At 46.0% G+C, this 26,532-nt stretch overlaps 2 long non-coding RNA genes across 4 annotated transcripts in view; both read right to left on the bottom strand.

Annotated features, from left to right (window-relative positions):
* The window catches only part of LOC139357959 (uncharacterized), a 90,360-nt gene that overhangs the window by 38,459 nt on the left and 25,369 nt on the right, over window positions 1–26,532 (bottom strand). Inside the window, exon 2 of one of the 3 annotated variants that reach the window (XR_011612050.1) lies at window positions 21,812–21,915. The exons of 1 other annotated variant lie outside the window; for it this stretch is intronic. This is a non-coding gene — a long non-coding RNA (uncharacterized lncRNA). Of the gene's footprint in view, window positions 1–21,811; window positions 21,916–26,041; window positions 26,178–26,532 lie in introns of all 3 variants that reach the window. One more of the 3 variants, XR_011612049.1, reaches the window with a different exon arrangement.
* LOC139357960 (uncharacterized) lies at window positions 16,254–17,777 on the bottom strand. Its single transcript, XR_011612052.1, has 2 exons — window positions 17,711–17,777; window positions 16,254–16,633 (listed from the first exon to the last, which is right to left on the bottom strand). It is a non-coding gene; the product is annotated as an uncharacterized lncRNA (long non-coding RNA).

A 26,532-nucleotide genomic window follows, 5' to 3' on the forward strand; every position in this document is an offset into this window, starting at 1 on the left:
CTCATAAAACTGGCCGAGGTTAGTTATTTCATGAGGCTTGCACACACCATGACCCCTTCTGAGGCCATTCTTACAGGATTTAGGTTTTACCTAGCTTAGGAATTCGGCGTGTCTCTAATGACAAGGTCTCAGAGTCTCTTACCCAGCTGCATGATGCCAAGTGACAGACAGAGTTCTGTGATTCTCTTGGGCCTTTTTCCCTCCTCTTGCATTTCCTTGTGAGTCCTCAATTTGGAGGGGACAGGAGTTGTGTTGCTGAGACTCAGAACTCTAGGTGTCCTCCATCATGTTGTGTTTTTCTTTGAAACCATTTTCACTGTGTTTCTACGCTCATTTTAAATGAGGATGACATCACGAGAAAGGTTTTTTAAACTACTGTCCTTGGGGAGGAGGGAGCTTGGTGCTGGTGTCTAAAGCCTGCCTCTATCTCTGCCTTGATAACACCGGCAGCATCACTATATGGTCATTTGCATCCTGGTATAGCAAGTCGCCCTGGCTAGCAATGCATTTCTTCCTATTTTTACTCCTGTGTGTGTGCTGACTCTCACCCACCTACTCTACTGTGTCACCAGCTGAGACTGGTGGCCCCTTTGTGCAAGGCCAGCTTCAACAGTAGGCAGATAACAGGGAGAGGTGGCCTAAAGAGGCTGAGTCCATTCAGATCCTGCCTCTCCCTTCCCCAGCTGGCAGAACCTGTGCCTGTGTTTCCCGACCGATTCCGGACAAGGCCATCTGCAGCTTGCACAGCTCAGCCCCAGGAGGATGAGCACACGAGGCCTGAAAACTCTTGGGAAAAGTGACAGTGATGGTGTTTCCTCTCCAGGGATGACACCCTAAAGACTGGGCTCTGTGCGGGGACGATACAAGATGAGTGGTGCCTGCCCAAAGATGCACCAGACTCACCCAAACACAGTCCCTGTTGCTTCTCTCCACCAAGGATCCTCTCGGCTCCAGGGGAGAAGAGCTACTGAGCTCTGCACTTTTCTTTAGAAAAACCAGTGTGGCAAAAACAAGACAGGTGTCCTTACAGGCCATCCACACACTCACACAAAATAATCACCAGACTTTATTTTAGAAGCCACCAGAATAATAGCTGAGGCATCCAGGAACAGTGTTGAGGAGTGTCTGTGAATGATAATTAAACGTGGCTACCTCCCACGCCAAAGACAGCTTCCCCTCGCAGAGACAACTTCAAATGCAATGTTAGCTATGCAGTCTGTGACTTCTTTAGTGCCAGTGAGGCCTATGAAATGTTCAGTGCTGTGTGCCAAAGACTCAAAAATTGACTTTCATAAAAGTCATCATTTATGCCATGGCCGGCTCCCTGTTCAAAGAAGGAGTTTCCAAAGCCCCAGAAAGAAGGAGCCTTAGGCATACTCAGATCAGAGCTCAACGGGAGGATAAGACTCTCCAGTACAGCCAACTAAAAAATCGCAATCCCTTGACAGACTTGCTTTTTGAAGGGGGAGTGGTGCTGGATTTCAGCCTGCTTTCTGGTTCCTTTCACAGTGAGGGCAGGCTGTGGCGCTCACGGGGCTTTGAGAAAGACATAGCCACAGGAGATGGGGCCTGTGCGGCCTTAACTCAGGCCCCCAAGGTATTTCCAGGATGTTGCCGCCTACCTGAGCCCCTGTCCCCAGAGGATGCATGGATGAATGAGCCTGAGTCTCCCATCATGGCCGTCTAAGTTCCACCAGTCTGTCCCTAGCCAGAGCCTCTGCTTTCCCCCTCTCCTTTTCCCCCTCGCTTTTCCCAGCTTATGCATCATGCTCTTTGCACACTGTACCATCATCCAAGCTCTACTCTCTCTTCCTTCGAGGCCAAGTTCAAATTCCAATTGCTTTATGGAATCTTTATTGCCAGAGGTACTAAAAACACAATGATGCCCTGCAAGCATGCAATGGTTTAGAGCTTTCCTATCCATTACCTCATTCAAAGGTCCTAGAGTTCCAGAGTTGAAAAGACTTACAAACCGTCACACTATGATTTTATGGAGATACAGGCTAAGGAAGCATACAGGATGCCACTGTTGGTGGTGATCAAGGAAGAGATCTCAGGCCTCTTGACCACTCAGACCAGTATTCCCCACAGAGGAGACTCCTGCAAGCTGCAGGTGAGATAACTGGGCAGGGTGACTCAACCCTGCTCACACGACCAGCCGAGCAGCCTCATTAGTGTCTGTGTCTTCTGCCTCCCGGTACAATGCTTTCAACCAGATGGAGCTGCCCTCCTGCAAATCGTGGATTGCCCTTGTGGAACAGCTCTGGGGGCTAGTGCAACAAAGCTATTTCACCACACGTGACTCAGCCTTACCCCCGGCGTTGTTATTTAAAATCTTTGACCCCAATAAAGCTCCTAAAGAATAGGGCCAATATTTTATACCCCCTGAGGTCCTTACTGCCCCATTTCACTGCTCCAGTAATTAGTGCAGGACTTTCTCTGGATTGATGGAATGGAGAGCCATCCTTGTTTAAACAAGGCAGGAGGAAGAAAAGGCAGAAATCAGTGAGAACTAAGCCTTCCCTGCCTGGGAGAGGGAACAGGGCAGGCCAGTGGGAAGTGGTGGCTCACACCTGCGAGGGCCAGCCACAGCAGGCAGGTTTGGAGGAGTCTGTCCTGGACGACTCGACACTCACCAGCCATCACCCATCTCCCTCCCTTCACTCCACTTATAGGAAAGGGGCCCAAACCCTCCAGACCCTGACCAATCCAGGAATTGGGTTTACTCCAAGGCTTAACAGGTCACGTTCTCCCAACCTTTGTACAGCCTGCTTGTGGGACTTCTTCCCAGCTCTGGGGCTAATTAGACAGGAGGAGACTCCAAGATGATTCAGAGGTCTCCTTCGCCCATTTTTCTTGCTAAGACACCAGATAGAGCCCCTGGCAAGGATGCTGCCGTTTCTGCCTCACATGACTGTATCTGCCACTGAGGCCAAGCCAGATTGCCACCTGGTGCTGGGGACATCCGGCCTGAGCTCCTCATCACTTGGTGGAATCTTATGCTGGGTCCTCACCACAGGCATTTCTCTTTTTCCCGGTGTCTTTTCCAATAGTGAATTACTTTTGTCCATATTCTAGGCTCCTGTTCTTGGGTGTGTCAGAAACAGGTAGACAGGGCGACTGCTGGGGAACTTGACGGGTTCTCAAGGTCTTGTGGCAAGTGGCAGCCACACGCACAAAGCCAAAATAAGTCCCCTGCTGACCTGCTTGAGGGCCTGGTATGCTCAAGCCACCTGTTGGGCTCAGACATTTCTCTAGAAGGTTCCTATTACATGCATAGTTATTATATGCGATTTGAAACTAATTGAGTTTTGTAGCAAATAATAATTGTCCCCAAAGAAGCCCAGGGTCCCATACAAATAACACTTACTGGGGTTTAATTTTGGTTGTAGGTATAGATTACCTTATTCACCCGAACAACAAATGAGTTAGACTAATCTTTCAAGATTATTTTTAGCATCAAATATATGGCTTTTGGAATCTAGCAAGGTAGGTGATTGAGGGATTTCTTTCTTTCTTTTTCTTTCTTTTTTTTTTTTTTTTTTTGCTTTCTGATTTGCCCATTTGTGGCACCAGACTTGGATCAGACTTGTGAATTACTGTCTTCATTTCATAAGGCAGAAGCCCTGGGAGGCCTATCAACACTTCATGGAAGGCTGAAGGCTCCCTGGAAATTAGGTTAAGTGGCTTCTCTCTTGCAGGGATATTGCTGAGCACCGGGAAGGTTGGAGCACCCTGTCACAGTCCTGTCTTTGCCGTACCTCGGGACATAGCCTGGATGAGCAGGGCTGGGCAGGTGGGCTGGGAGATAGACCTAGAATGAGCATAGCCAAGGCTGTGGTGAGGACAGCCCACCTGGACCCGTTGTCACTGTGATTCCCCCAGCTGTGGGGAAGGCTGAGGAGAGGACTGTCAGGAGCGAGGGGTTGCCCTGGGACAGATGCTGTGCATATGCTCTGTCACTGAACATCACAGAACACTGGCGGCTAAGTGTCCTCATCTGCTTTTTACAGGTAAGAAAGCAGAGGCCCAGCAGGGAGTTTGCCTGGGGCCATGTGCATTCTCAGGCAAGGCAGCTTTTCCAGGGCCAGGAGACCCCTGCTAGCCGCTTGCCAGTCATCTGCTGTCTCCCTTTGGGAACACCACCTCTGCTGCTGGGCCGGACTTCCTCCCAGCACCAGATGGCGTCACTGACCACCTGAAACAAACACAGCCGATACTGCTACAAACGCATCATGCAGTCTTTTTCCCTTCTGATGAGAACTGCACAAAATCGAATTGACCACCTGGAATAAATGCAGCTGGTACCATTAAAAACACACCATACAGCCCTTTTCCTTTTTAACGGGAATTGCATGAAATCAGATTGACTGAAATGCTCGTGTCTGTGGAGCCCAAGCATGTGGCGTGCTATATAGATGGTGAATTCATCTGCGTGTGAGGCCGCATGTTTGAAGCATCTCCACCAACATGGGGATTGCTTCCCGGCATGCATGACTAACAGTGAGTTGTGAAAAGGAAACTTCACTTCACTACAAATAATGAAAGGGATTTTCAATCAACCATGCTAGAGGAAAGATGGCATTCTCTTCTGTTCTCTGTAGAAAAGGCAATAACAAGGTTACCAGAGGATGTAGCATAGAGGTGTCATATAGTTAATTAATGAAATGTTCTCCTATTTTCTGGGTATCCCAAGGCTTTAAAAAATGCATAACTTGTTACGGGTTTTTGTTGTAAACACACATTCAATTTCATGTGTGATTTTTGTATAAGGAGTTTTGCATACATTTTGTGTAAGTTTCCAGCCCCATAGGAGGGCTCCGCCCACCTACTGTGCACCAACAGTGGAGAAGCTATGCCAGGAGGGAGGGAGACATGGAGGTGGGCATGGGGGTGGTGGGCGAGGGGAAGGCTGTGAAAGTCCCCGCCTGTCATTCTAAAGGAGTCCAACTCTTGTTGCAGGAGTCTATGGACTTCTAAATGAAGAAATGGACAGGATGAGACTTGTGTCTTCAGGTGGTCCTGGAGAAAGGAGGTAGAGTGGTCTAAGGTGGGAAAAGGGGGTGACAGGTAGGTGAGCAAGGAGGCCACAGCAGTGCCATAAGTGAAAGATAATGAGACACTCCTCTGGAGCAGGAGTGGGGAGAAGGATAGTTCCAGTGGTGCTCACAAAGCAGACCGGGCAGGACTCCATGGGTGACAGACAAGGAATTCGTGTGGGTGTGCTGGGGCCCAGGGACTGGGTAGATAGAGGGAGTCCAGTGAGACAGAGAAAGCCCGGAGGAAACGGGTTTGACCTTGGATGGCGGGGAGGGTGGAAACACCATTCAGAGAGAGCCCAGGAGGAACAGCAGCTCTGAGCAGATAATGAGTCCAGTGTTGGGTCTGAACAGCCTCAAGTACTGACCCACAAAGCTAAAAGAATGAAATGATCTGAGTCAACAAATTACACACTGAATGAGCCCAGTGGCAAGCCAGGCCAGCATGAGGGGTGGAAAGATTGAACGGTGGCGGTGACGCAGCTTGGGCCCCAGGGAAGAGGTCACAGAACAGCTGACCGAATTGCCCCTACTGAGGTTTTTTTTAACTACACAGTATTTTAGTTAATTATTAAAAATAAGAAATGCATTAATATGTCTCAAAAATCAATACTTACGAAAGGATATTTGCAAAAAGCTTCCTGGTTTCCCTTCCCGGATTCAGTTAGTGTTACCAGTTTCCTGTATATTCTTAAAGGTATTTCATGAATGTGCAAGAAAATATGTACTGGTATGCACAAATGTTCTTTTCACTTTATTGTATATCTTGAAGATAGATTCATATTAGCATGATAATAGCTACGCCCTTTTAAATAGCTGCATACTAATCCTTTGTACAGACATACCAACATTTAATTAACCAGTTGATGACTTTTGGGTTATATGAGTGTATCTGTATGATAAATTCCTGGAAGTTGAATTGCCGAATCAAAGGACACATGTATTTATAATTTTGGAAGGCATCAACAGAGCAGTTTTTAAAAACTAGATCTGAATCTGTGTTGAATATCTTCGTCTCTGGGTCTTCATGTCCTCACACTCCCCATTGTCTGATGGTTATGTCCTACCTTTGCGTTACTTGCCTGCTTACAAAGGCATTGAGAAAAAAACCCACAGGTTTAATAGTGAGAGGACCTGGGTTTAAGTCCCTGCTTCCTTACTTAGCTGCTCTTTTCATCAGCACGACAGACACATCGTCTTAAGAACCATTCTGGGTGTGTTCGAGAATAATTAACTAGGGTACTGTGTGCAAGAGCATTGTGTGAAATGTGAGGGGCTTTGTGAATACACCTGATGGTGATGAAAATACAACTGAGAAGAAAGAACAGTGTCAGGTGTGAGGGTGTGTATGTATTTTTAGTGCCATGACAGCTTTTATCTGTAGATCTCATAATGCCCTTATAAATATTTACTTGTAACCTACATTTCACTGTGAAACAGTTGCCAGCATCATTATTTTCATCTTACAGAGGGACAGACTGATGTCACCATGGTTTCTCCTGGAGTTTCTCTATTCAGATAAATCAACCAACATGAAGAATGCACGCAAGTTTAGCTAAAAAGTAACTTTATCCACCAAGCATGTGTGGAAGCCTCAGCGATTGTGGCATTCTTCTCATCTGCTTCTTTGGTTTATGTTGCTGACACTGTTGGTTGTTCATCCAACAGCTTTTCTTCTATTCCTTCTTCCTTGCTGGTTGTCTTAGCCTGTTCAGGCTGCTATAACAAATTACCATGAACTGAGTGGCTTATACCACAGACATTTATTCATCACACTTCTGGAGGCAGTGAAGTCCAAGATCAAGGTGTCAGCAGATTAAATGTCTGGTGAGAACCCATTTCCTGGCTTACAGATGGCCTTCTTCTCATTATATCCTCACATGGCAGAGGCCAGAGAGAGAGTAAGCTCTGTGTCTCCTCATATAAGGCATTAATCCCATTGACAGGGCTCTGTTTCATGACTGAATCACCTCCCAAAGGCCCCATTTCCTAATCCCATCACCTTGTGGGTAAGAGCTTCATTATATACATGGGGACAAAAACACTCAGTCTAACGTACTGATGGAGATAACCTCTCACTGCAGAGGCTGAAAGCACCAGATACTTGGCCAGGTGCAATGGCTCACATCTGTAATCCCAGCACTGTGGGAGGCTGAGACAGGAGGATCACTTGAGGTCTGGAATTCAAGACCAGCTTGGCCAATGTGGTGAAACCCCGTCTCTACTAAAGATACACAAATTAGCCAAGTATGGTGGCATATGTCTGTAGTCCCAGCTACTTGGGATGCTGAGGCAGGAGAATCGCTTGAACCTGGGAGGTGAAGGATGCAGTGAGCCAAGATTGCGCCATTGCACTCCAGCCTGGGCAACACAGTGAAACACTGTCAAAAAAAAAAAAAAAAAAAAAAAAAAAAATCCAGTGACTCTCTTCCCTAGTCTCTCTTACAGTTAGCTAGGTCATGGGCATGAGAGCCAATCAAGGCCAATGGACATGATGGTGTGTCTGCTGAAAGACTCCCTAATAAAGCAAAATAAGCAAAAAGAGCCTCCTTTCCTGCTTTTTGGTGGACCTGTGTGAAAATCATGCCTGGGGCAGTGGCCACCATCTTGTGGCCATGCTGGGGAGATTGGGGAGTGATGGAAAGGACAAAAAGGAAGAGTTGCCAAGCTCCAGGATTTTTATTACACGAGATAATAATAATCTTTGTTTTTTAAGCCTCTGGAAATTAAATATGCTGTTAATGACCAAAAGCATCTAAATGATAGACTTGGTGTCCAAACCCATGCCATGTTTTGGGCATATGAGCTTCTGTATCCAGTTCTGCAGATGAAATGGTTTCTGAAGCAGTTGGTTTTACAGGCCTCTAATGGAGACTTGTGTGGGGTGAAGGAGGGAGCTTAACCCAAACACATTAATGACTGCCAACCATAGACAGTGGCACATGCCTCTGTCCCAAACTACCATTTCCACTCATGTCTTCTGGTCTGGATGTTAGATAACCTCAACTTTTTCTCAAAAATAAAGCACTACTTCTAGGAATTCACTAATGGGTACACTGTTTCATCCATCAAGCAAATATTGAATGCTTATAGCAGATCAGGCCATGTTCTAAACACTGGCAACACAACTATGGTAAGTCAGAGATATTGCCCTCAGATACTTGTAAGTTGGTGGGAGAGACAGGGAGACACATAGATGACATGGCCAAGAACCTGATTCGGATCAGTTCAGGATCTTGGCAGAAAGCAGTTGGCACATTCTGAAAGTTTCATTGAAGAAAGTTTCATTAAATAGCTGTTCAGATGGGTTTAATGGAACCAACAAAGGATGGTGACTTGTATATGTTGGAAGCTGTTACCGCCTTGGGCCTGAAGAGGCAGAAGAAAGGAGCAATGTTACTGGAGCCCAGAGAGAGCTAGGGGCCAGAATAAGTGGAGCTGTAACTTGTAACCAAAGAGGCAGCCACTGGCTACCCAGCTTCCCCACCTCTGCCACCACCCACTGAACCTAGGCCCAAAACCAGAAGGCAAAGGGCCAAGGAGCCCAAGAGAAGCAGCCAAGGAAGGTTCAACCCGAGGCACAAAGGGCAGGGAAACACTGAGAATGACTGCAGGGTGGGGCACACGGAAATCACCAGCACAATACTGAAAATGGTTTTGTTCCCTAGCTCTTGTTTCTGTCAATATTAACTATGATAATTGTCTATTTCAATTTTTCTAAAGTGAGCACTCTTTTGGACTTTCATTTCTCACACAGTTTTATTTCAGGCCTTGTTAGAAGAGCCATTCAAACGGGAGCTGAAAAACCATTTGAATCTTTGAGAATATGTAACTGCATATACATCATCAACTCTAGGTTAATTAAAAATTCACAGAATTCAGTGAGAGCGGCAGGCCCGAGGGAAAAGTGGTAAGGATTAAAGAGATTTCATCCCCTGCATGTGCATGGAAATTATGCATGACTCCTAGGTTGGGAGTTTGGGAGGGAAGGAAAGGATGTACTTAACCTGATTTAGCTTTAGCTCAGGGATCTTGAGTACAGCACACTCCACAACAGCGAACCTCATTCACTAACCTGAGATCAAAACATGAGGAAGCAGAACACTTAACTTTTAATGAACTCTAATCTCTTTAATCAAATTTATAATTAATTCTTATGCTACCCTGGCTAACACTGGAAGCTTTATTCATTAACTCTAATTATTATCCGTATTTCCTGCCCTAGAAACATACTCATATACTTCCTATTTTTTCAAAGCCATAAAGCAGTAGCATAATTGGAGAGTGGTTGTTTTCCGACAGAAGTGACAAGTTCTCAAAAGCGAGGTCTCTGCATATCACTCGGAGGATGAAAGTGTCACTGAAAATTCCCATCCACCTGTAGCAGAGAATCACTGCATGCAGAGAATCACTCATGTCTGAACGACCTACCCTCTCTCTCAGCCCCATCATGGCTCTGTAAACTGCTCTTAGGGATCCATGTCCTCTTCGTTTTCTAATTTAGTTTTCTTTTCTGACAAAATTATATAGGCACATATTTTAAACTCAAATTGTTCTACAAGGCTTTTTATAAACAACTGCAGTGCATCCTTAGCATTTTCCACTCCCCAAAGGCAACCCCCTAGCCCCTCCTGTAGCACATTCTTGGTAATTCCTTTCACAGCTCCAAATAACATGCTGGCAATCCTCTTCCTTTGATTCTTCCATCTTAGGCATTATCTATTGACTCCCCTTTGTAGAGGATGACAACTCTGTTTTCATACCTTCTCCCAATCCCAGCCATTCTACCGCTATTTCATTCAGACCCATCACTCGTTTTCCCATCCTCTCAATATCAATACACATACAGTGTAATTTGGTTATAGCAGTAGTCGGTGTTCACATAATTATGCTTGCAAATGCTATTTGCAGTCAAGTCACACAGTCTACTATGATTACTTTCTCTTTCCTGCACAATATTTTGCATTCCCTGGAGCTCATAGCTGTCCTGGGTTTGTGAGGGGGTGTGTATGTGTGTGTACATGCACACACTTAACTTTCTGTGAACTTGTTACAACTTCATACCCAAACTCTACCTAGTTGTGTCAATCTCCTCTTGACCTATTCAGACGTGTCAGGATCCATTCATTCTTCCTGAAGAAATGTCTATGTCACATCATTTGTTTTTGGCATTTCATTTCTTCCTCATCCAGTGTTCCTGTAGTAAGTTTTTTAGTGATTTCTTGTGAGGCAAAGTTCTTGAAATCTTGCATATCCTACCAAGTCTATATTCTACCTTCACACTTATGTGATTCTCAAACTGGGAACAGAATCCTAGGATAGAAGTGACTTCTCTCCAGAAAATTTGAAAGCATTGCTTCATTGTCTTCTAGCTCTGGAGCTGATACAAAAAAAAATCCACTGTCATTCAGATTTTTGGTTCTTCATCTGCACACTCTTACTTGTTTCCGGAAGTGCTTTCCTGTATTTGCCCCCAGTCTTCCAAAATTTTGCAATGATATACCTTGTTGTGGATTTTTTTTTTTTTTTTTTTTTTTTTTTTGAGACAGGTTCTCACTCTGTCATTCAGGCTGGAGTGCAGTAGTGCAATTTCGGCTCACTACACCCCCGACTTCGCAGGCTCAAGGGATCCTCCTGCCTCAGCCTCGAGTAGCTGGGACTGCAGGCGTGTGCCACCACACCCAGCTAATTTTTCTACTTTCTGTAAAGCCAGGGTTTCACCATGTTGGCTAGGGTGGTCTTGAACTTCTGAGCTCAAGTGATCCACCCGCCTCGGCCCCCCAAAGTGCTGGGATTACAGGCGTGAGCCATCACACCTGGCCCAGATCATTTTTATACTCTGAGCAGGGTACATGGTGGACAAAAAAATAGTGTCCTTTAGTTCTGAGCAATGTTCCTCTGCTAATTCCTAAATGGTTTCCTCCCCACTATCTCCTGCCCATACTTACTCCTGTGATTTGTTTGTTGGATTTCTGTTACCTGCATTGATTCTGCAATTTTCTTTTCTCTTTCTTTCTTTCTTTCTCTTTCTTTTTTTTTCTTTCTCTTTCCTTCCTTCCTTTTCTCTCTCTCTCTCTCTCTCTCTTTTGATGGAATTTGGCTCTTGTCGCCCAGGCTGGAGTGCAATGGTGTGATCTCGGCTCATCGCAACCTCCACCTCCGGGGTTCAAGCGATTTTCCTGCTTCAGCTTCCTGATTAGCTGGGATTACAGGAGCGACCACGCCTGGCTACTTTTTGTATTTTTTTAGTAAAGATGGGGTTTCACCATGTTGGTCAGGCTGGTCTTGAACTCCTGACCTCAGGTGATCTGCCCACCTCAGCCTCCCAAAGTGCTGGGATTATAGGCATGAACCACCGTGTCAGGCCATTCTCCAATTTTCTTTTTCTTTTTTTTTTTTCCTCTCTCCAATCTTTTGGTCCTTTTACTCTGCTTTCTTTCGGGGCATTTCTTCAACATTATCTTCCAACTTTCTCACCTGGTTTTCAATTTCACCTACTACATCTTTATTTTCTAATTTTTTTTTTTTTTTGGTCCCGTGAGTATTTCTTTGATATAAGACCCTCTTCTTGTTTTACAGGTGCAGTGTCCTTTCTTGTCTCTCTGAGGTTATTATTGTTCTCTTCTTCTGTCCCAGTAGCCTCTGCTTCGGCAGGCTGCTCTTTTTCGGTTGCTTGACTTCTGGTCATTGCATTGACATATTCTCCCTGAGCATCTTGTCTGATGATCTTGAGTGGGCCACTAAGGGCTGACTGGAGGTTCTGTTGGGCTTCCACCCACGGCCTGCACTGGAAGCTGGTCAGGCAGGCCATTTTCTTAGGAGTCCCAGGATCAGTTTCATCTGCTGGTGAGTGTCTCTAGAAAAGACACCTCTAATCCCCTGCCTGGAGGGTAAATGGCTATTTTCCAGGGTCCCCATCCTACAATGGGAAGGAGATTGGAGTTTTGAACGTTTACTCACTGTCTGACTTCCATACCCTTCCTTTAGCATGCTTGGTGCCCAAGTTCAGACAGCCTCAGGTTACTTTCTCCGGAAAATAAACTTCCTGTCTGCTGCTGCTGAACTTACCCACTCCTTAAGGAAGGCTTTCGCCCAGTCCTCCCTCACCCCCACTGATAGAAATACACTCCCCCAGTTGGTAAGTGTTTGCGTGTGGGAGGAGAGGGGTACCGAAATGTAAATAAGGTCATTTCTCAGCTGTTGTCACTGCCAGCTAAGGATGTCATTTTCTTCATCTGCTAAGTCAAGTACCATTTTTCTATTTGATTTCCAACTTCCAGTCTCTTCTTTAATGTTCTCTGTCTTCCTAAGATTTACAGTCATTGTGGTGGGAAATCCATGATGAACAAAAAGTCACAATTTTAAATAAAGGATCCATGTGAATGATGTTTCATTTGCCCTATGCTCCATATGGCTCAGCATGGCGCTGGTCCAGTCCATGACCTTGCTCCAGAAGTCCTGATCATCTTGGTATTTTCATGATCACATCAGTCAGTAAAGATTGTAAGAGGCTGAGAACTGTATTTTCAATTGTCCATCATGTAAAGTACTTAAACATTCCAGAAATGAGGGCTAAATCCAGTCTGGTCTAAAGCATTTTTGGACAGAAAGTTAAACTAATTTGCATGTGGTAGATCAATGTGTCCAAGATGGATGGACACATCTATGTGTCCCACAAGTAATATTTCTTTTTTTTTTTTTTTTTTTTTTTTTTGAGACGGAGTCTCACGCTGTTGCCCAGGCTGGAGTGCAGTGGCGCGATCTCGGCTCACTGCAAGCTCCGCCTCCCGGGTTCCCGCCATTCTCCTGCCTCAGCCTCCTGAGTAGCTGGGACTACAGGCGCCCGCCACCGCGCCCGGCTAATTTTTTGTATTTTTAGTAGAGACGGGGTTTCACTGTGGTCTCGATCTCCTGACCTTGTGATCCGCCCGCCTCGGCCTCCCAAAGTGCTGGGATTACAGGCTTAAGCCACCGCGCCCGGCCACAAGTAATATTTCTTTCATCACAATCAACACCTTTTTGAAAGACTTTAGAGAGTTAGACAACATATGTATATGTTGGCAAGACAAAGAAGGAAGCCCTGACATGGGTGTTTTTAAATCTATAGGGACATTTGGAGTATACTGAGGGTTAGTCAACGGCAAGGCAGCTTCCACACGCAGATGAAAGGCGACATAATTCAGGTTTTCTACCAAGATTTATATCAGGAATTTTCTCACAATGTCCCAACTTTAGCAGTTTAGTGTAATCCACTCTAGGCTGAACTCAGACACCTCAGCGTTGGTTTGGAAACTGCTGTGCAAATCCAAATCCTCCTTCTCCTTCACTTAACCTTGAAGCATTTAACTGCACATTTCTGGATCAAGCAAAGTAAGTGGCAAGCTACAGTTGACTCCAAAACATCCTAAGAGTTCCAGAAATCTCCTCATCTGACATCTCTCAGTAATTACTTGATTCTTCTAGAAAAATTACATTGTCCTTCAAATAAATTGTGCTTCAGTCTTCCCTACACAGTGACCATATTCCTGGGCATTCTTTCACGGAAATCTCCACTGTCTGAGGGATTTTCCCTGCCTTACACTCCAACTAAATAGGTCGCATTCATTCAAATGCAGAAGTGCTGATCTCATGGGGATGTTATAGAGATAAGGTCAGGTTTCCACCTGTCCTTTGAGACCCAAGAGGAAAGACTCTAACATTTCAAAGCAATATTATGTTTTCTTTAGAAACGTTGGGCAATTAAGGGGGGATCCCTTGAAAAAAATATGGGGGTGCCTGCCTGGCATTCTATGTTTTCTGAGGTAGCTGGTAACCTACTTTTGCTCAGCTCTTCAAAGGGAGTGAGTGTGTGTGTGAGTGTGTGTGTTTGTGTGTGTGTGTATGTACATGCTCCTCACCAGCCATGAATTTTATTAGTAAGGTGCCAGGTAAGATCAAGGCATCATTATGAAGAGAAGCATTACCTCACAGCTCAGAGCCTCTAATGAGACCACACCCGGAGGACTTTGTTCTGTTTCAGGAAGCTTAGTTACAGAAAGATGAGGTAACTGGAGGGATGGCAGGGCAATGGGAAACAATACAGAGATACAGCAAATAAAAGCTTCCAGAACAAAAAAAAAATCTCAAGAAAGCAACTCTCCCCAACTTTGATCACTTACCAGTTATTCAGTCAGAGTCTAAAATGTTCAACGTTCCACACTTAAGAGAATTCAAAGATGAGTAAGATCTAGTTCCTTCCCTGGAAGCACTTAACATACATGCAATCTATGGCCAGAGTGGCTGCAATATGCAAGCATCTCAAACTTTTCCAGCTATTACACATACGGAGGAGTGGGGTGTTGCTTCACTAGAAATATTGATTAATTTCCAGAGCTCCTATTATATAAACATGGCATCATCAAGCTAGATAAACAGATATTAAACAAGTAAGCACTCCTATCTTTTATCAACACAAAATTTTAATTGAAAAGCAAAGTAAAGCCCAAGATAGAGTAGTCATTGTGAGTTCAAACACCTGGAAATGGTACAGAGAAATGCAAAACTCTAAATAAGGGAAAAAGAAGTAAGCAAAGAGAAATTGGCTCTCTGAGCAAAATCCCTTCTTTCTGAAATGCAGAAACAATTATAAACATACTACAGTCATGGGATTAGAAGTGGCAAACAATGCATGTGAAATATATTAAGTTGTGGTATCCAAGAAAATAGAGGAAACAGCCTGTAGCAATAAAGTCATGCTACCTCAACTGTGCTAAGCTTGATGGGTTTATTAGATTTCTATGGCAGTTGGAACAAATTATCACAAATGTCGTGGCTTGAAACAACATGAATTTATCATGTTCTATTCCAGCGGGTTAGAAGTCCAACAGAGGTCTCACCAGGCTAGAATCAAGGTGTTTGTAGGATGGCCTTCCTTCCTAGAGGATCTGGGGAGAATCTGTTTGCTGGTCTTTCCCAGCTTCTAGGCGCCACCACATTCCTGGGCTCATGGTCCCTTTCTCCATCCTCAAAGCTAGTAATGTAAGGCCAAGTCCTTCTCACGTTGCATTGCTCTGACCTTTTCTGTCTCCCTCTTCCACTTTTAAGGACCCTTATGTCCCTCAACCCCAACAATTCAGGATTATCTCCTTATTAAGGTCAGGTGATGAGCAACCTTAATTCCTCTTTGTCAGATGCTGTAGGTTGAGTTGCATCTCACCCCTCCAAAAAAAAGATACATTGAAGTCTTAACCCCCCACCCAGTGCCACAGAATGGGATCTTATTTGGAAATAGGGCCACTGAAATGTAATTAGTTAGGATAAGATCATGCTAGAGTAGGGTGAGCCCCTTATCCAGTATGACTGGTGTCTTTTCTCTATCTTTTTTTAGAGATAGGTTCTCACTCTGTTGCTCAGAGTGTTGCCTGGAGCGAAATGGCATGATCATAGCTCACTACAGCTGCAGACTCCTGGGCTCAAGGGATCCTCCCACCTCAGCCTCCCAAGTAGCTAGGACTGCAGGAGCATGCCATCACACCCAGCTAATTTTTTCATTTTTTGTAGAGACATGGTCTCACCATGTCTCCTAGGCTGGTTTCAAAACTCCTGGTCTCAAGATCCTCCTGCCTCAGTCTCTCAAGTTGCTGGAATTACAAGTGTGAGCCATCATGCCTGGCTGACTGTCCTTATAAGTACACAGTCATGTGAAGACCCAGACACACAGGGAGAATGCCATACGGAGACACTAGCAAAGACTGGCATGATGCATTGATGAGCCAAGAAACTCCTGGAATGATCAGCATGAGAAGAGGCAAGAAAGGATCCCCCCATTAGAAACTTCAGAGGGAGCTTGACCCTACTCTACTTTGATTTTAGACTTTCAGCTTCCAGAACTGTGAGAAAATAAATTTCTCTTGTTTTAAGCCAGTAAGCTGGTGGTACTTTGTTACAGCAGCCAAGGGAAACTAATACACCTGTAAGGTAGCATATTCACAGGTTTCAAGGTGGACATCTTTTGGGGAGGAAGAGGTATTTATTCTGCCTACCATGATAGCCTTTAGGGGATTTTGAATTTTAGTAATTTCCAATGAGAAGAAGTGGAAGGATGTTTGGAGATAATTCTCCATGGGTCTCAGGTTTTGAACATCTTGAGAGTGGAGGTGTTTGATGCCTTTGTTCCAGACTATATTTTAAGAATGTTTGTACATCAATAGCCTTGATATATGCGGATAATGTCTATCCCTGGAACAAAAAGGATTTTTTTTATTTTTGGTTTTGTTTTGATTTGGTCTGGTGGTGGTGGTTGTTATTTTTACTGCCAGTATAATAAAGAAATGTCTCTCTCCATTTCTTTGAAACATTCTTCAAATGTTTCTCTGTCCATTAGAAAACACTCAGGTTCCCTAAGCATAGGGCTCCTCTTGTACAGCATGACCCAAGACAATGCAGGTGCCACCATTGCCCTCAGGGACTTGATGCTTAGGAAAACAGCACAAGTGCTGGCACCTCAGCTGCTGTGGTGGCTGTGAGTTGTAAACAGTCCTCTGTCTCTGACCCAGGGGTCTTGTGTCTTCTGCCAGCATTCTCGAATCTGTGTCAATCTCAGGCCCTTCACGGTTCTTGACAAAGAGAAATTCAGATATAAAATTTAGAAAGTGAGTGAGAAACTGCAGCAAGTCGTCACTGAACAGTTCATCATGCAGGTCGAACAAATCAGGACTTCCGCTTACCTACTTTCTACCTCATTTGCTAACCCCAGTGGTTCTCCAAGTGAGGGAGTCCCCGGACCTGGAGCCTCAGCAGCGCGTGGGAAGCTGTCAGAAGCGCACATCTAGGGGCCACGCCTCAGGTTTATTGAATTGGAAACTCGGGGTGGGGTGCAGGCCTCTGTGTTCTAACAGGCCCTCCAGGGTGCTGAGCATGCAGCCCGAGAACCACTGGCCTGCCTGGGGGTCCAATCCCAGCACCTGGAGGGTCCTGGGTGTGTGGGTGCCCATCGACAGTTGTCACGGGGGCCCTGAAGCCCATGACATGAGGCCAGAAGAGAGTCCTTGCCCATCCCCTCTCCATGGCTCCTCTATCCCCAGGGGCAGGGTGGGATTTTCTGTGTTTTCCATAGCATCTCCCTCTCCACCATCACCCCTAAGGAGAGCCAGCCTTTTACTAAATGACCATGCTGAAGTCACGTGGTGCCCGTGGGTCATCCTCAGCATGCTGGCCTTATGAGTGCCCCATCTTCAAGGAGGCAAGGTGGACAGGCCAGTTCAGCGGAGCCCCAGGGAAGGAGGGGTCAGAAGAAGAAGGGAAGGAGACTGAGGAAGGAGGACAGGCCTGTGGGGGCAGACTTTGTCCCAAAGTGAAAGAGAAGCTGAGGGAAGCACTGCAGACAGGCTCCACCACATCTTCGCAAGTTGAGGGGCTGGTGCTTGGCAGTTCCTTCTGCGGGGAGCAGCAACACTCCACGAGGACAAAAGGAAACTGTGTGAACGACTCTTACGAAAGAGTGGAAGGTTCCAAGTTTGAATCAAGTTACCACTTGCAGAAATGTAAGAACTGAGTCTTCAGGAACTTCTTCAAGGCTGCTGGAGGACTCGGAGAGGCTCAACAGATTCAACAACACACGGGAACAAATGACCTCCAAGTGACTTACACGGTGTTGTTTTTTTTCAATGTTTCTTTCCTCAGATTAAAATTACCTTGAAAATTCTCCTTAGTTCTCTGCACCAGAGTGAAAGATGATTTTTTTTTTTTTTTTTTTTTTTTTTACTGAAACAAACAAACAAACAAAAAACCAGAAAATAGTACAGAAGGGAAAAAATCTGTGACAGGGTTCTTAGGAGATTTTTTTCTAATAACGCAATTTTCACTCCCATTGCCAGACAAATCACAGCATGGAAAATATTCCATTCACTACCCCACGAAGAGCTTTCAAATATGTGAGTTAATAAAATGCTGAATGCAGCAAAAAACAACAACAACAACAAACTTTGATACCAAAACGAATTTATCCATATCCTTTTGTTCCTTTATGATAAAGGGTGATCAGATCTTGCTCTGAATGGGCCTGCCACGCCTGAGAGAAGAGCGCCTGTCCCTGTGCCTGGCCTCATTCAGTCTTCCCGTTGGCTCTTCCCCATCCTGGGAATGAGCTCCGGGTTTTATGGGAACATGTATGAAATCCATTAATCCTTTAGTTTCCCAGGAGCTACCACAGACCGACCACCTGATGATGCCCAGTGGATATTTCTCATGGAGTATTTATAGAACATTTTATTAGTTTATTACCAATGGACCTAATGATACTCCTTGCATATGAATCAGCTTTCTTCCAGTTTCATTTTCTTGACTCAATTTTAGGCATCCCTGCCCACATGTTTACTCTTAAAACTCTGTCTATTTTCTCAGGCTCCAAAAGGAAGAACCTGCACCTTGTCAGGGTGAAGATGTTAGCTACCACCTTAAAGAAGCCCGTATTTTTAGCCCCCAAATGAGCCATCAGACAGGACCATGTGCGTGGCAGGATGCAGGGTTGTCATCTCAGGTGATCTCCTTGGCACTGCACCTGGGCTGGGGCAGAGAGGAGCTTGGCCCATGACGGCATCACACGATACAAAAATCCAGAAAAATGGCCCATAAGGCCGGCTCTGTGATGCAGCAGGAGAACGGGTTCATACCAGGAAAGACATGGGCAGGTGTGAGCCTTTGAGGATGGGAAGCCGCCCTTATCAGTATTTGCAGTTGGGGTGAGGTGCTTGTGCAAAACCAGGCTTCAAAACTGCCCGTCAATCATCACTTGTCCATGACCTCAAGTATGTGTCATTTCTGCGTATTGGGTCATTTCAAACCCTCCCTTCTAGGTATTTTGAAATATACAATACATTGTGATTAAGTATGGTAATCCTACTCTGCTATTGAGCTTAAGAACTTATTTCATCTAAAATAAATCATTCTACCAAAAAGACACGTACACTCATGCGATGATCATAGTGCTATTCACAACAGGGAAGACATGGAATCAACCTAGGTGCCCAACAATGGTGGACTGGATAAAGAAAACCTGGTCCTTACACATCATGGAATACTATGCAGCCATAAAAAAGAACAAAATCATATCCTTTGCAGCAACAGGGATGCAGCTGGAGGCCATTATCCTAAGTGACTTAATGCAGGAACAGATAAGCAAATACCACATATTCTCACTTATAAGTGGGAGCTAAACATTGGATACTCATGAACATTTAGATGGCAGCAATAGACACTGAGGACTGCTGGGTGGGGGAGGAAGGGGAAGGAACAGGGGCTGAAAAAGTACCTATTGGATACTATGTTCACTACCTGGGTGATGGGATGAATCATACTACAAACCTCAGCATCATACAATACACCCATGTCACATCCATGTCACACACCTCCACGTGCACCCCAAATCGAAAAGTTTGAATTATTTTGTTAAAGAAAACCTTATTATCACGAGGTCAGGAGATCGAGAGCATCCTGGATAACATGGTGAAACTCTGTCTCTACTAAAAATACAAAAAACTAGCCAGGCGTGGTGGTGGACACCTGTAGTCCCAGCTACTCGGGAGGCCGAGGCAGGAGAATGGCGTGAACCTGGGAGAGGGAGCTTGCAGTGAGCCGAGATCGTGCCACCGCACTCCAGCCTGGGCGACAGAGCGAGACCATCTCAAAAAACAAAAAACAAAAAAAGAAACAAACGTGTTTCTTCTGTCTAACTGTATGTTTGTACTGACTTAATCATTACACATCCTATGCATGTAAAAAATATTCCACATACCTAATAAATGTGTACAATACTATGTATCAAAAATAAAAATAAATAAAAATAAAAAACTGTTAGTCAAAGGGAAAGTAGCCCAAGGCCACGAAGAGGAGGGTGTGAGTCAGGATTTGTGCAGATCGTGGGAAAGGGAGCTTTAAATCAGGACAGCAGGAGGCCCTGAGGCCTGGAAGGGGTCAGGGCCAGTTCAGCAAAGGGCAGAAGTGGAGAGTAGCACTGGCTTCTGGCTTCTTTCCTTCTAGTCACCCAGGCTTCCAGCATCCCCCACCCCCAGATCACGCAGAGGCTGGAGCCTGGGCCTCACACCAAGGAAACTCACTCTAGTGCCACCTCTGCCCCACACAGCTCTGTGGCCTCAAAAAGTCCTTCTTTCCTCACTGGTCTCAGTTTCCCTACCTGGAAAGGCCACTTTGGACTCCCCAGGGGCCTGGGCCCCTTCCAACTCTCATGTTCTCTCCCTAATAGCGGTCCCCCATCCCTGTTTTCACAAGGTGGGCTTGGAGGCAGGGCCCACCTGAGTGTGTGACATCAAGGCAGTTCAAGACTGGAGGGAACCTGAGCTCTTAGGAAAGTCCACACTCATAGGAGCTTATGAGACACACACTCGTGGATTTCAGAAAGTGTGTAGCTCATGGTTCTGGATCTGAAACACATCAACAAATAGACGTTCTGTCTCTTTGTCCTGGAGATCTTTCCACAGAAAGGAACTGCAAACACCTCACGAATTTATGAAGCGACTTAGTCTTAATTCTTCATGACCTCTAGTGGCAGAAGGAGGATTCTGCTATTTGATTTTTTCAGGTAATCCGCTTCCACGTTTGCCTCCTCATTTCTCCTGAATCTCTTTCGTGTCCCCATGGTTTCCCACTCCCATTGCATCTGTTCCCCTTCAGACCATCTCGCAACCCACTGGCACATCCCCATAGCCTCAGAAGTCACCTCTCTGACCGCCCCCTCACCTGCTCCCTCCAGCCTTCCTCCCCTTGCTCACAGAGCAGCCGAGGAATATACTGGGCACAGGGGTCCACACAAGAACGAAGGAAGGCGCCGCACGCTGTGGTCCCCGGGCTGCAAAACCTGCCCCGACTGAGCAGGGCACCTGGCGTCCATGCCCTTTATGCAGAGCCATTGGTGTGATGGGGTGGGGGCACCACCTCGGAGCCCCTGGGGGTTCTAATGCACTCCGTTACCCTCCTAAAATATGAGGTACAGGCACTGTGTTACCCTCCTGAAATCCAAAAGGTACTGAATTCCAAAATACAACAGGCCTCTGGGTGTTCAAGAAAGAACTGAAGGCCTTTGAGAGGGGCGCTGCTGATTTCCCACTCAGTATTCCTCGTTCCTGATGGATCCCTTTGGAATTTCTCTCTCTCCCTTTTCCTCTCCCTTCCCTTCTCTCCGCCCCCTCTCTGTCTCCATTATTGGATGGGTTTGGGAACGACATATGGCCCTGCTTGGCTCTGGCTGCGATCCTGCAACCATGCAGGGAGACAGACCTTGGCTGAAGCTCACATAGAAAGTGGTAGAACTGAGAAACAGAAAGAAACTAGGTCCTTGAGGGTATCTTTGAGCCACGAATCTTGCCAAACCTGGACCCACCCTCCCTCTGAACTTGCAATTCTATGAGATAATACACTTTCTTCTTGTTTGAGTTGGTCTTTTTTGCTTTCACTTTGAAATGCAGATCCTGTCCTGGCATACCGAGCTTAGAATTATTCTCCATCGTCTTCAGGATAAAGTGCTTCCACCTCAGCTCAGCTCAGAACAGAGCTCATGGGCCCCATCCCTCCTCCCACTACCTCCTCCCTACCCCTGAGCATCCATCACTTCTAGTCCCTCAAGCAGACTCTCTCCTCCAGCAGCACAAAACTACCTGCAGCTCCCCTGACTCTCCTGTGGATTCACTCCTCCATGCTTTTTAGAATGATATTCCCTGCTGGAATGTGCTTTCTTTATTGTCAATCCCATGCACATTCTGCCTCAAAATTCAAAGCATTACCTTCTCTGGGAACCCCTTCTTAGTTTCCAGGGAGCAGGCTAGTAGAAGGGTTGAGACGACAAGCTGAGGCTGGGAGAGGAGAGGACATTGCCAAGAATAGAAATCTGAAAAGAGAGGAAAGATGGAAACAAACAGGGTCATGGAGTTCCTGGATCAAGCCTCACCTGAAGGCAAATCTATTTTCAGGCTTTAAGTCTTTGTGAGTTTTAAATTTCCTGTATTGTTTATGTTCCTTCAGTTTAGTTTTGCTCATTTGTTTCTTGCAGCCAAAAGCATTCCAAAATGCTTTTCCAAAATTCAGGTCTCTTATGCTTTGCCAAGGACTGGCAGCTTTTCAAGAACAAGAACAAGGGCCGTAGATTATTTAGTTTTCCATTCCCTGTATTAGAAGTCATGCAGTAAGAGTTGGTTGAAATTAAATAAGCTTCTCACTTTGGTAAGATTTGGTTTAGACATGTATTTCAAAGATTCAGTTCTCAACATTGTTGGTTCAAAGAAAAAAAATTACTGAATTCTAGCCAGGCTCAAGGTTTGTTCTTTTAAGAACAAAACTGAGTGTATGCTCAGCATGTCATATTTCAATTGCATTGAGGGCATAGACTAAAAATGTTCAAATCATATGCGCTTTAAAAAAATGCCAACTTTTGAGTAAAAATACATAGTCCCCCAATGATGTAACGTTTTTCCAATAGGATCTGAGGGTTATGTATCTATTAAGATAATTTGTTTTGCTCTCACAGAAGGCCTAATTGCCACTCTAGCAAGGTCTAGAGAGGCTGATTTGCCAACAGGCATTCCACTCCCCACTCACTGCTGCCCAGGCTTCTGCACGTGCCTGGAAGTTCCGACCCAGGGCAGCGCACATGGATCACTGTCTGGGAGCTGCAGTTAAACCTGGAGGTTCCCTTGCAGAACCACAGCTCTTTCCCACCCCACCCTACCCCTCCCTGGTCCTGCTGAGTAAATCCCCCGTCACATAATGATGGCAACTTCATATCCTGTTTGGGAAACCATATGACGAAAAAGATATCAAGCTGTTCCAAGAGGCTACTATTTTGGCAACATTGCTCCACGGTCCATGTTAATTGAGCTTGATGGCTCAGCAGTGTGAGGTCCCTGTAGTTCTCCTGTGACAAGCTGGATCTTGCCTGCAGAGCAGAGGGAAGGTGGCTGGTAGGTCAGACGCCACCCAAAAAAGCCTTGCTGACTATGCAGATCGCCTAAAGCCATCACTCTCTGGTTGCAAGTGGGAGAAATCCAGCTTAAAAAAAAAAAAAAAGACAAGAGGAATTGGGGATTTATGTGGCTAAAAGTGTCATGACTTTAAGTGTGGCTGGATCCAGGTGATTGTCAGAGGCTTGGAGCCAACATTTGCAGTTGAGGAACCCATCAAAATAAATTCTCTTTCCTTGTAGCTATGGAAAAAGCTGTGATGCTTCTCTTCAACTCAGCTTCCTTGCTCCTTCCTGGACTATAATCATAGAGGATAAAGGGTGCTTAAGGGACTCTGTTTGGCCAGGCCTAGGTTACTTGGGTATATCCGGGGACAGGGTACATTCATTTGCTAACGTTACAAAGAAACAAAAACGAAAGCAAACCAACCAACCCCCCAAACCGGGTGGTTTCAAGCAAAGGAAATGGATTGTCTCACAGTCCTGGAGGCTGAAGTCTGAAGCCAAGGTATTGGCAGGGCCATGCTCCTTCTGAAAGCGGTAGGGGAATTCTTCTTTGCCCCTCTCTAGCTCCTGGTGGTTGCTGCAGGCTTTGGCATTCCAGGGCTTGTCGATGCATCATTCTAATCCTCAGTTTGCACATGGCCATGTTATCCCTGCGTCTCTTCACATTGTCTCCCTTCTGTGTGTGTTTGTGTCCAGATTCCTCCTTATGAGGATATGAGTCATACGGGATCAAGGCCCTTTCTAATGACCTCCTCTTGACTTGATTACATCTGCAAAGACTCAATTTCCAAATACGATCACATTAACAGTTACTAAGCATTAGGACTTGAACATATATCACTAGGTGTACATACGGGAAGGGCGCAGTTCAACCAGCAACAGCGGGTGGGAAGAGCTAAAACCCATGTGTGAAGTGGGCATGATAGTGACAGCACCGTCCTCACGGATTCAATGTGAGGAGTCAAAGTTCACCCAAAGCCGTCATCCTAGTGCCTGATTCCTGCTGAACACATGAGCAGTCTGGTTTTTGCTTGTGTGGCAACTTCTACAGGGGAGTCAAATCATACATACAAAACTTGTGCATGTTCAATTGCATGTGCAGAGAGAGTCCAATTTAAATAAATTAAAGGAATTAAGAAATAGGGACATTTCCACCCCCCATTCTACTCAAAGTGAGAACACCTTCGAGTGAGAGGAAATTGGAGGAGGGACTTTGCTGTTTCCTCAGACCACCTAGGCCCCCAGGTTCCCTCACTGGGTAGAATGTGAGTCTGGGGAGGAGAGAGCTCTCTTTTGTGCACATATGCCCCAAAATGCAGGCCAGTGACTTCACCTGGTGCCCAGCTTGGCAACGGGCTCTGGAGGAGATGCCAGTGTGTGGGGTCATGGAGCGTGGCTCGGGGCACACCTCATCAAACCGGCTGTAGTGAAAACCAGTGTCCTCCACCGTTCCCAGACCCCTAAAGGCCCAACAGTCCCTGACAGCATGCGTCTCATACTGCTTGCATCTCAGCACACACTGAACAGCACCTGCCCTGGTCTCAGACCCACCGACAAGCCAAGGCCACTGATCACAACCAGTGGCTGCTGCAGCCATGCCAAAGGCACAAGTTTCTACTCACTTGACTGTCATTTCTGTGCTTTTTTCATTGTGGACTGGTAACAGACAGTCGGAGACCAGCCCCACCCATAGACCTCGCTTTGAGGAGCCATGTGTCCTGCTGAGATAACTTAGAGGATATTCAGAATGGAGGCTGAATGAGACGTCCACCTTTCCTCACTCCTAAGCCCTACCCAAGACAGGCCTCCCCTTGGTAGAGAACAGCACCTTTCCCTGTATGTCTTCTTTCCAGTCCTTTCACCATCAGTTCTCCCTTCCTTAACCAACCTCTCTTCCCCAAATCCCCACCATGCATGTCTAGCCTGGCCATCCCAGCCTTCCTGCCCTCCTAGCAGCAGTCATTCTTGCAGACATGTCCTTGCCTTTTTCTACCTGTGACACAACCCGATATGACCAGACCTTGCTTTGTTTCATGGGGTCTTAAGTTCTAAGAAATAAAACAGCGAACCCATTCGCTCCTTCAAACAGGCTCTGGGGTCCTGATGAGAAGGGCTGGCAGGGGAGTGGGGAGAGGGAAAGGTGAGAAGGGGGAGTCAGCCTCATGGGGACATTGGGTAGGTGTGAGCAGAAAGCCAGTGGCCAGTGAGGACAGCCACACCTGCCAAGGACAGCCAGGAGTCCCCTCAGGGTTACCAGGGACATCTCAGCCTCAAACCAGGGCAGAAGAAAACCACACATTTCCCTTCCTCTTCAGATCTGCCTCGTCTCAGCTGTGCTGTGGCAGTAACTGAAGGAGTTGGTGATTAGTGATTACTCAGGGTAATGCTGTTGATGACATCGGTCATTCCATGCCTACCACACATTCAGGCCGCTCAGCTCTGACTCTGCTGCCCCGAGGCCTCCACAGGGACCCTAGGAATGTCCTGCTTTGCTGGCTTCCTGGAAAACTGGGGCTCTTGGTGACACTGGATCGCACAGTATCCTTTTGTTCACACTTCACATTTTGCAAGCACTCTGGCTGCAAGTCGAATGAGAACAACTCGAATGTCCATTGACAGTTGAATGGGTGAACGGAATGTGGTCTAGACACGCAGTGGAATATTATTCAACCTTGAGGAGGAGGGAAACCCTGACACATGCTACATTACGGATTTATCTTGAGGACATTACGCTGAGTGAAATAAGCCATCACAAAAGGACAAATACTGCATGGTTCTACTTGTATGTGGTCCCTAGAGTAGTCAGATTCGCAGAGACAGAAAGTAGAATGGCGGGGGGTGTCAGGGGCTGGGAGGAGGAAGAAGGGGAGATAAAATTTAATGGGTGCAGAGCTTGGGATGATGAAAAAGTTCTGTAGGTGGATGGTGGTGATAGATTCACAGCAAAGTGAATGTACTTAATGCCACCGAACTGTATTCTTGAAAATGTCAAAAGTAGAAATTGCATATTACATCTATTTTACCACAATTTTAAAAAGTTGAATGAACAAACCCTTCATTGTGTTTGTTGTGCAGCTTTTAACGAAGACTCGGTCAGCACACGAGGAGCACCTGCCTGGCCGCGGTCATGCCAGCCCTGTTCCAGGAGCTGGCAGTGCAGCTGCAAGGCACCTTCCGTCCTGCAGGGACTTAGATTCCAGGGGAGGACAGGGGAGGAGGCAGAGAAAAAAAAACAAGCAGTAATTTTAGGTAGCCATAAGTGATGGGTGGAAAAATAAGGCCAGATAGGGGACCACAGAGGGAAGCTGGTAGGGGAGGGAGAGGATTCTTGATGAAGATTGAGGGCCCAGGAAAGCCCCCCAAACCCCACTCCAAGAGGTGGGATTTGAGCAGAGCTCTCGATGAATTTGGTGATGGAGGCACGTGCAATCCGGTGCAGAGGCTCTGGGGGAGAGACTGTTCAAGAACAACTAGGAGACCCTGTGACGGGACTCAATGGGAAAGGCATGGAGTAGAAGGCGGTGGGTCTGGAAGGGAGCGAAG

Source organism: Macaca nemestrina, chromosome 13 (assembly GCF_043159975.1).
Source record: "Macaca nemestrina isolate mMacNem1 chromosome 13, mMacNem.hap1, whole genome shotgun sequence".
In the NCBI taxonomy this organism is placed as follows: Eukaryota; Metazoa; Chordata; class Mammalia; order Primates; family Cercopithecidae; genus Macaca; species Macaca nemestrina.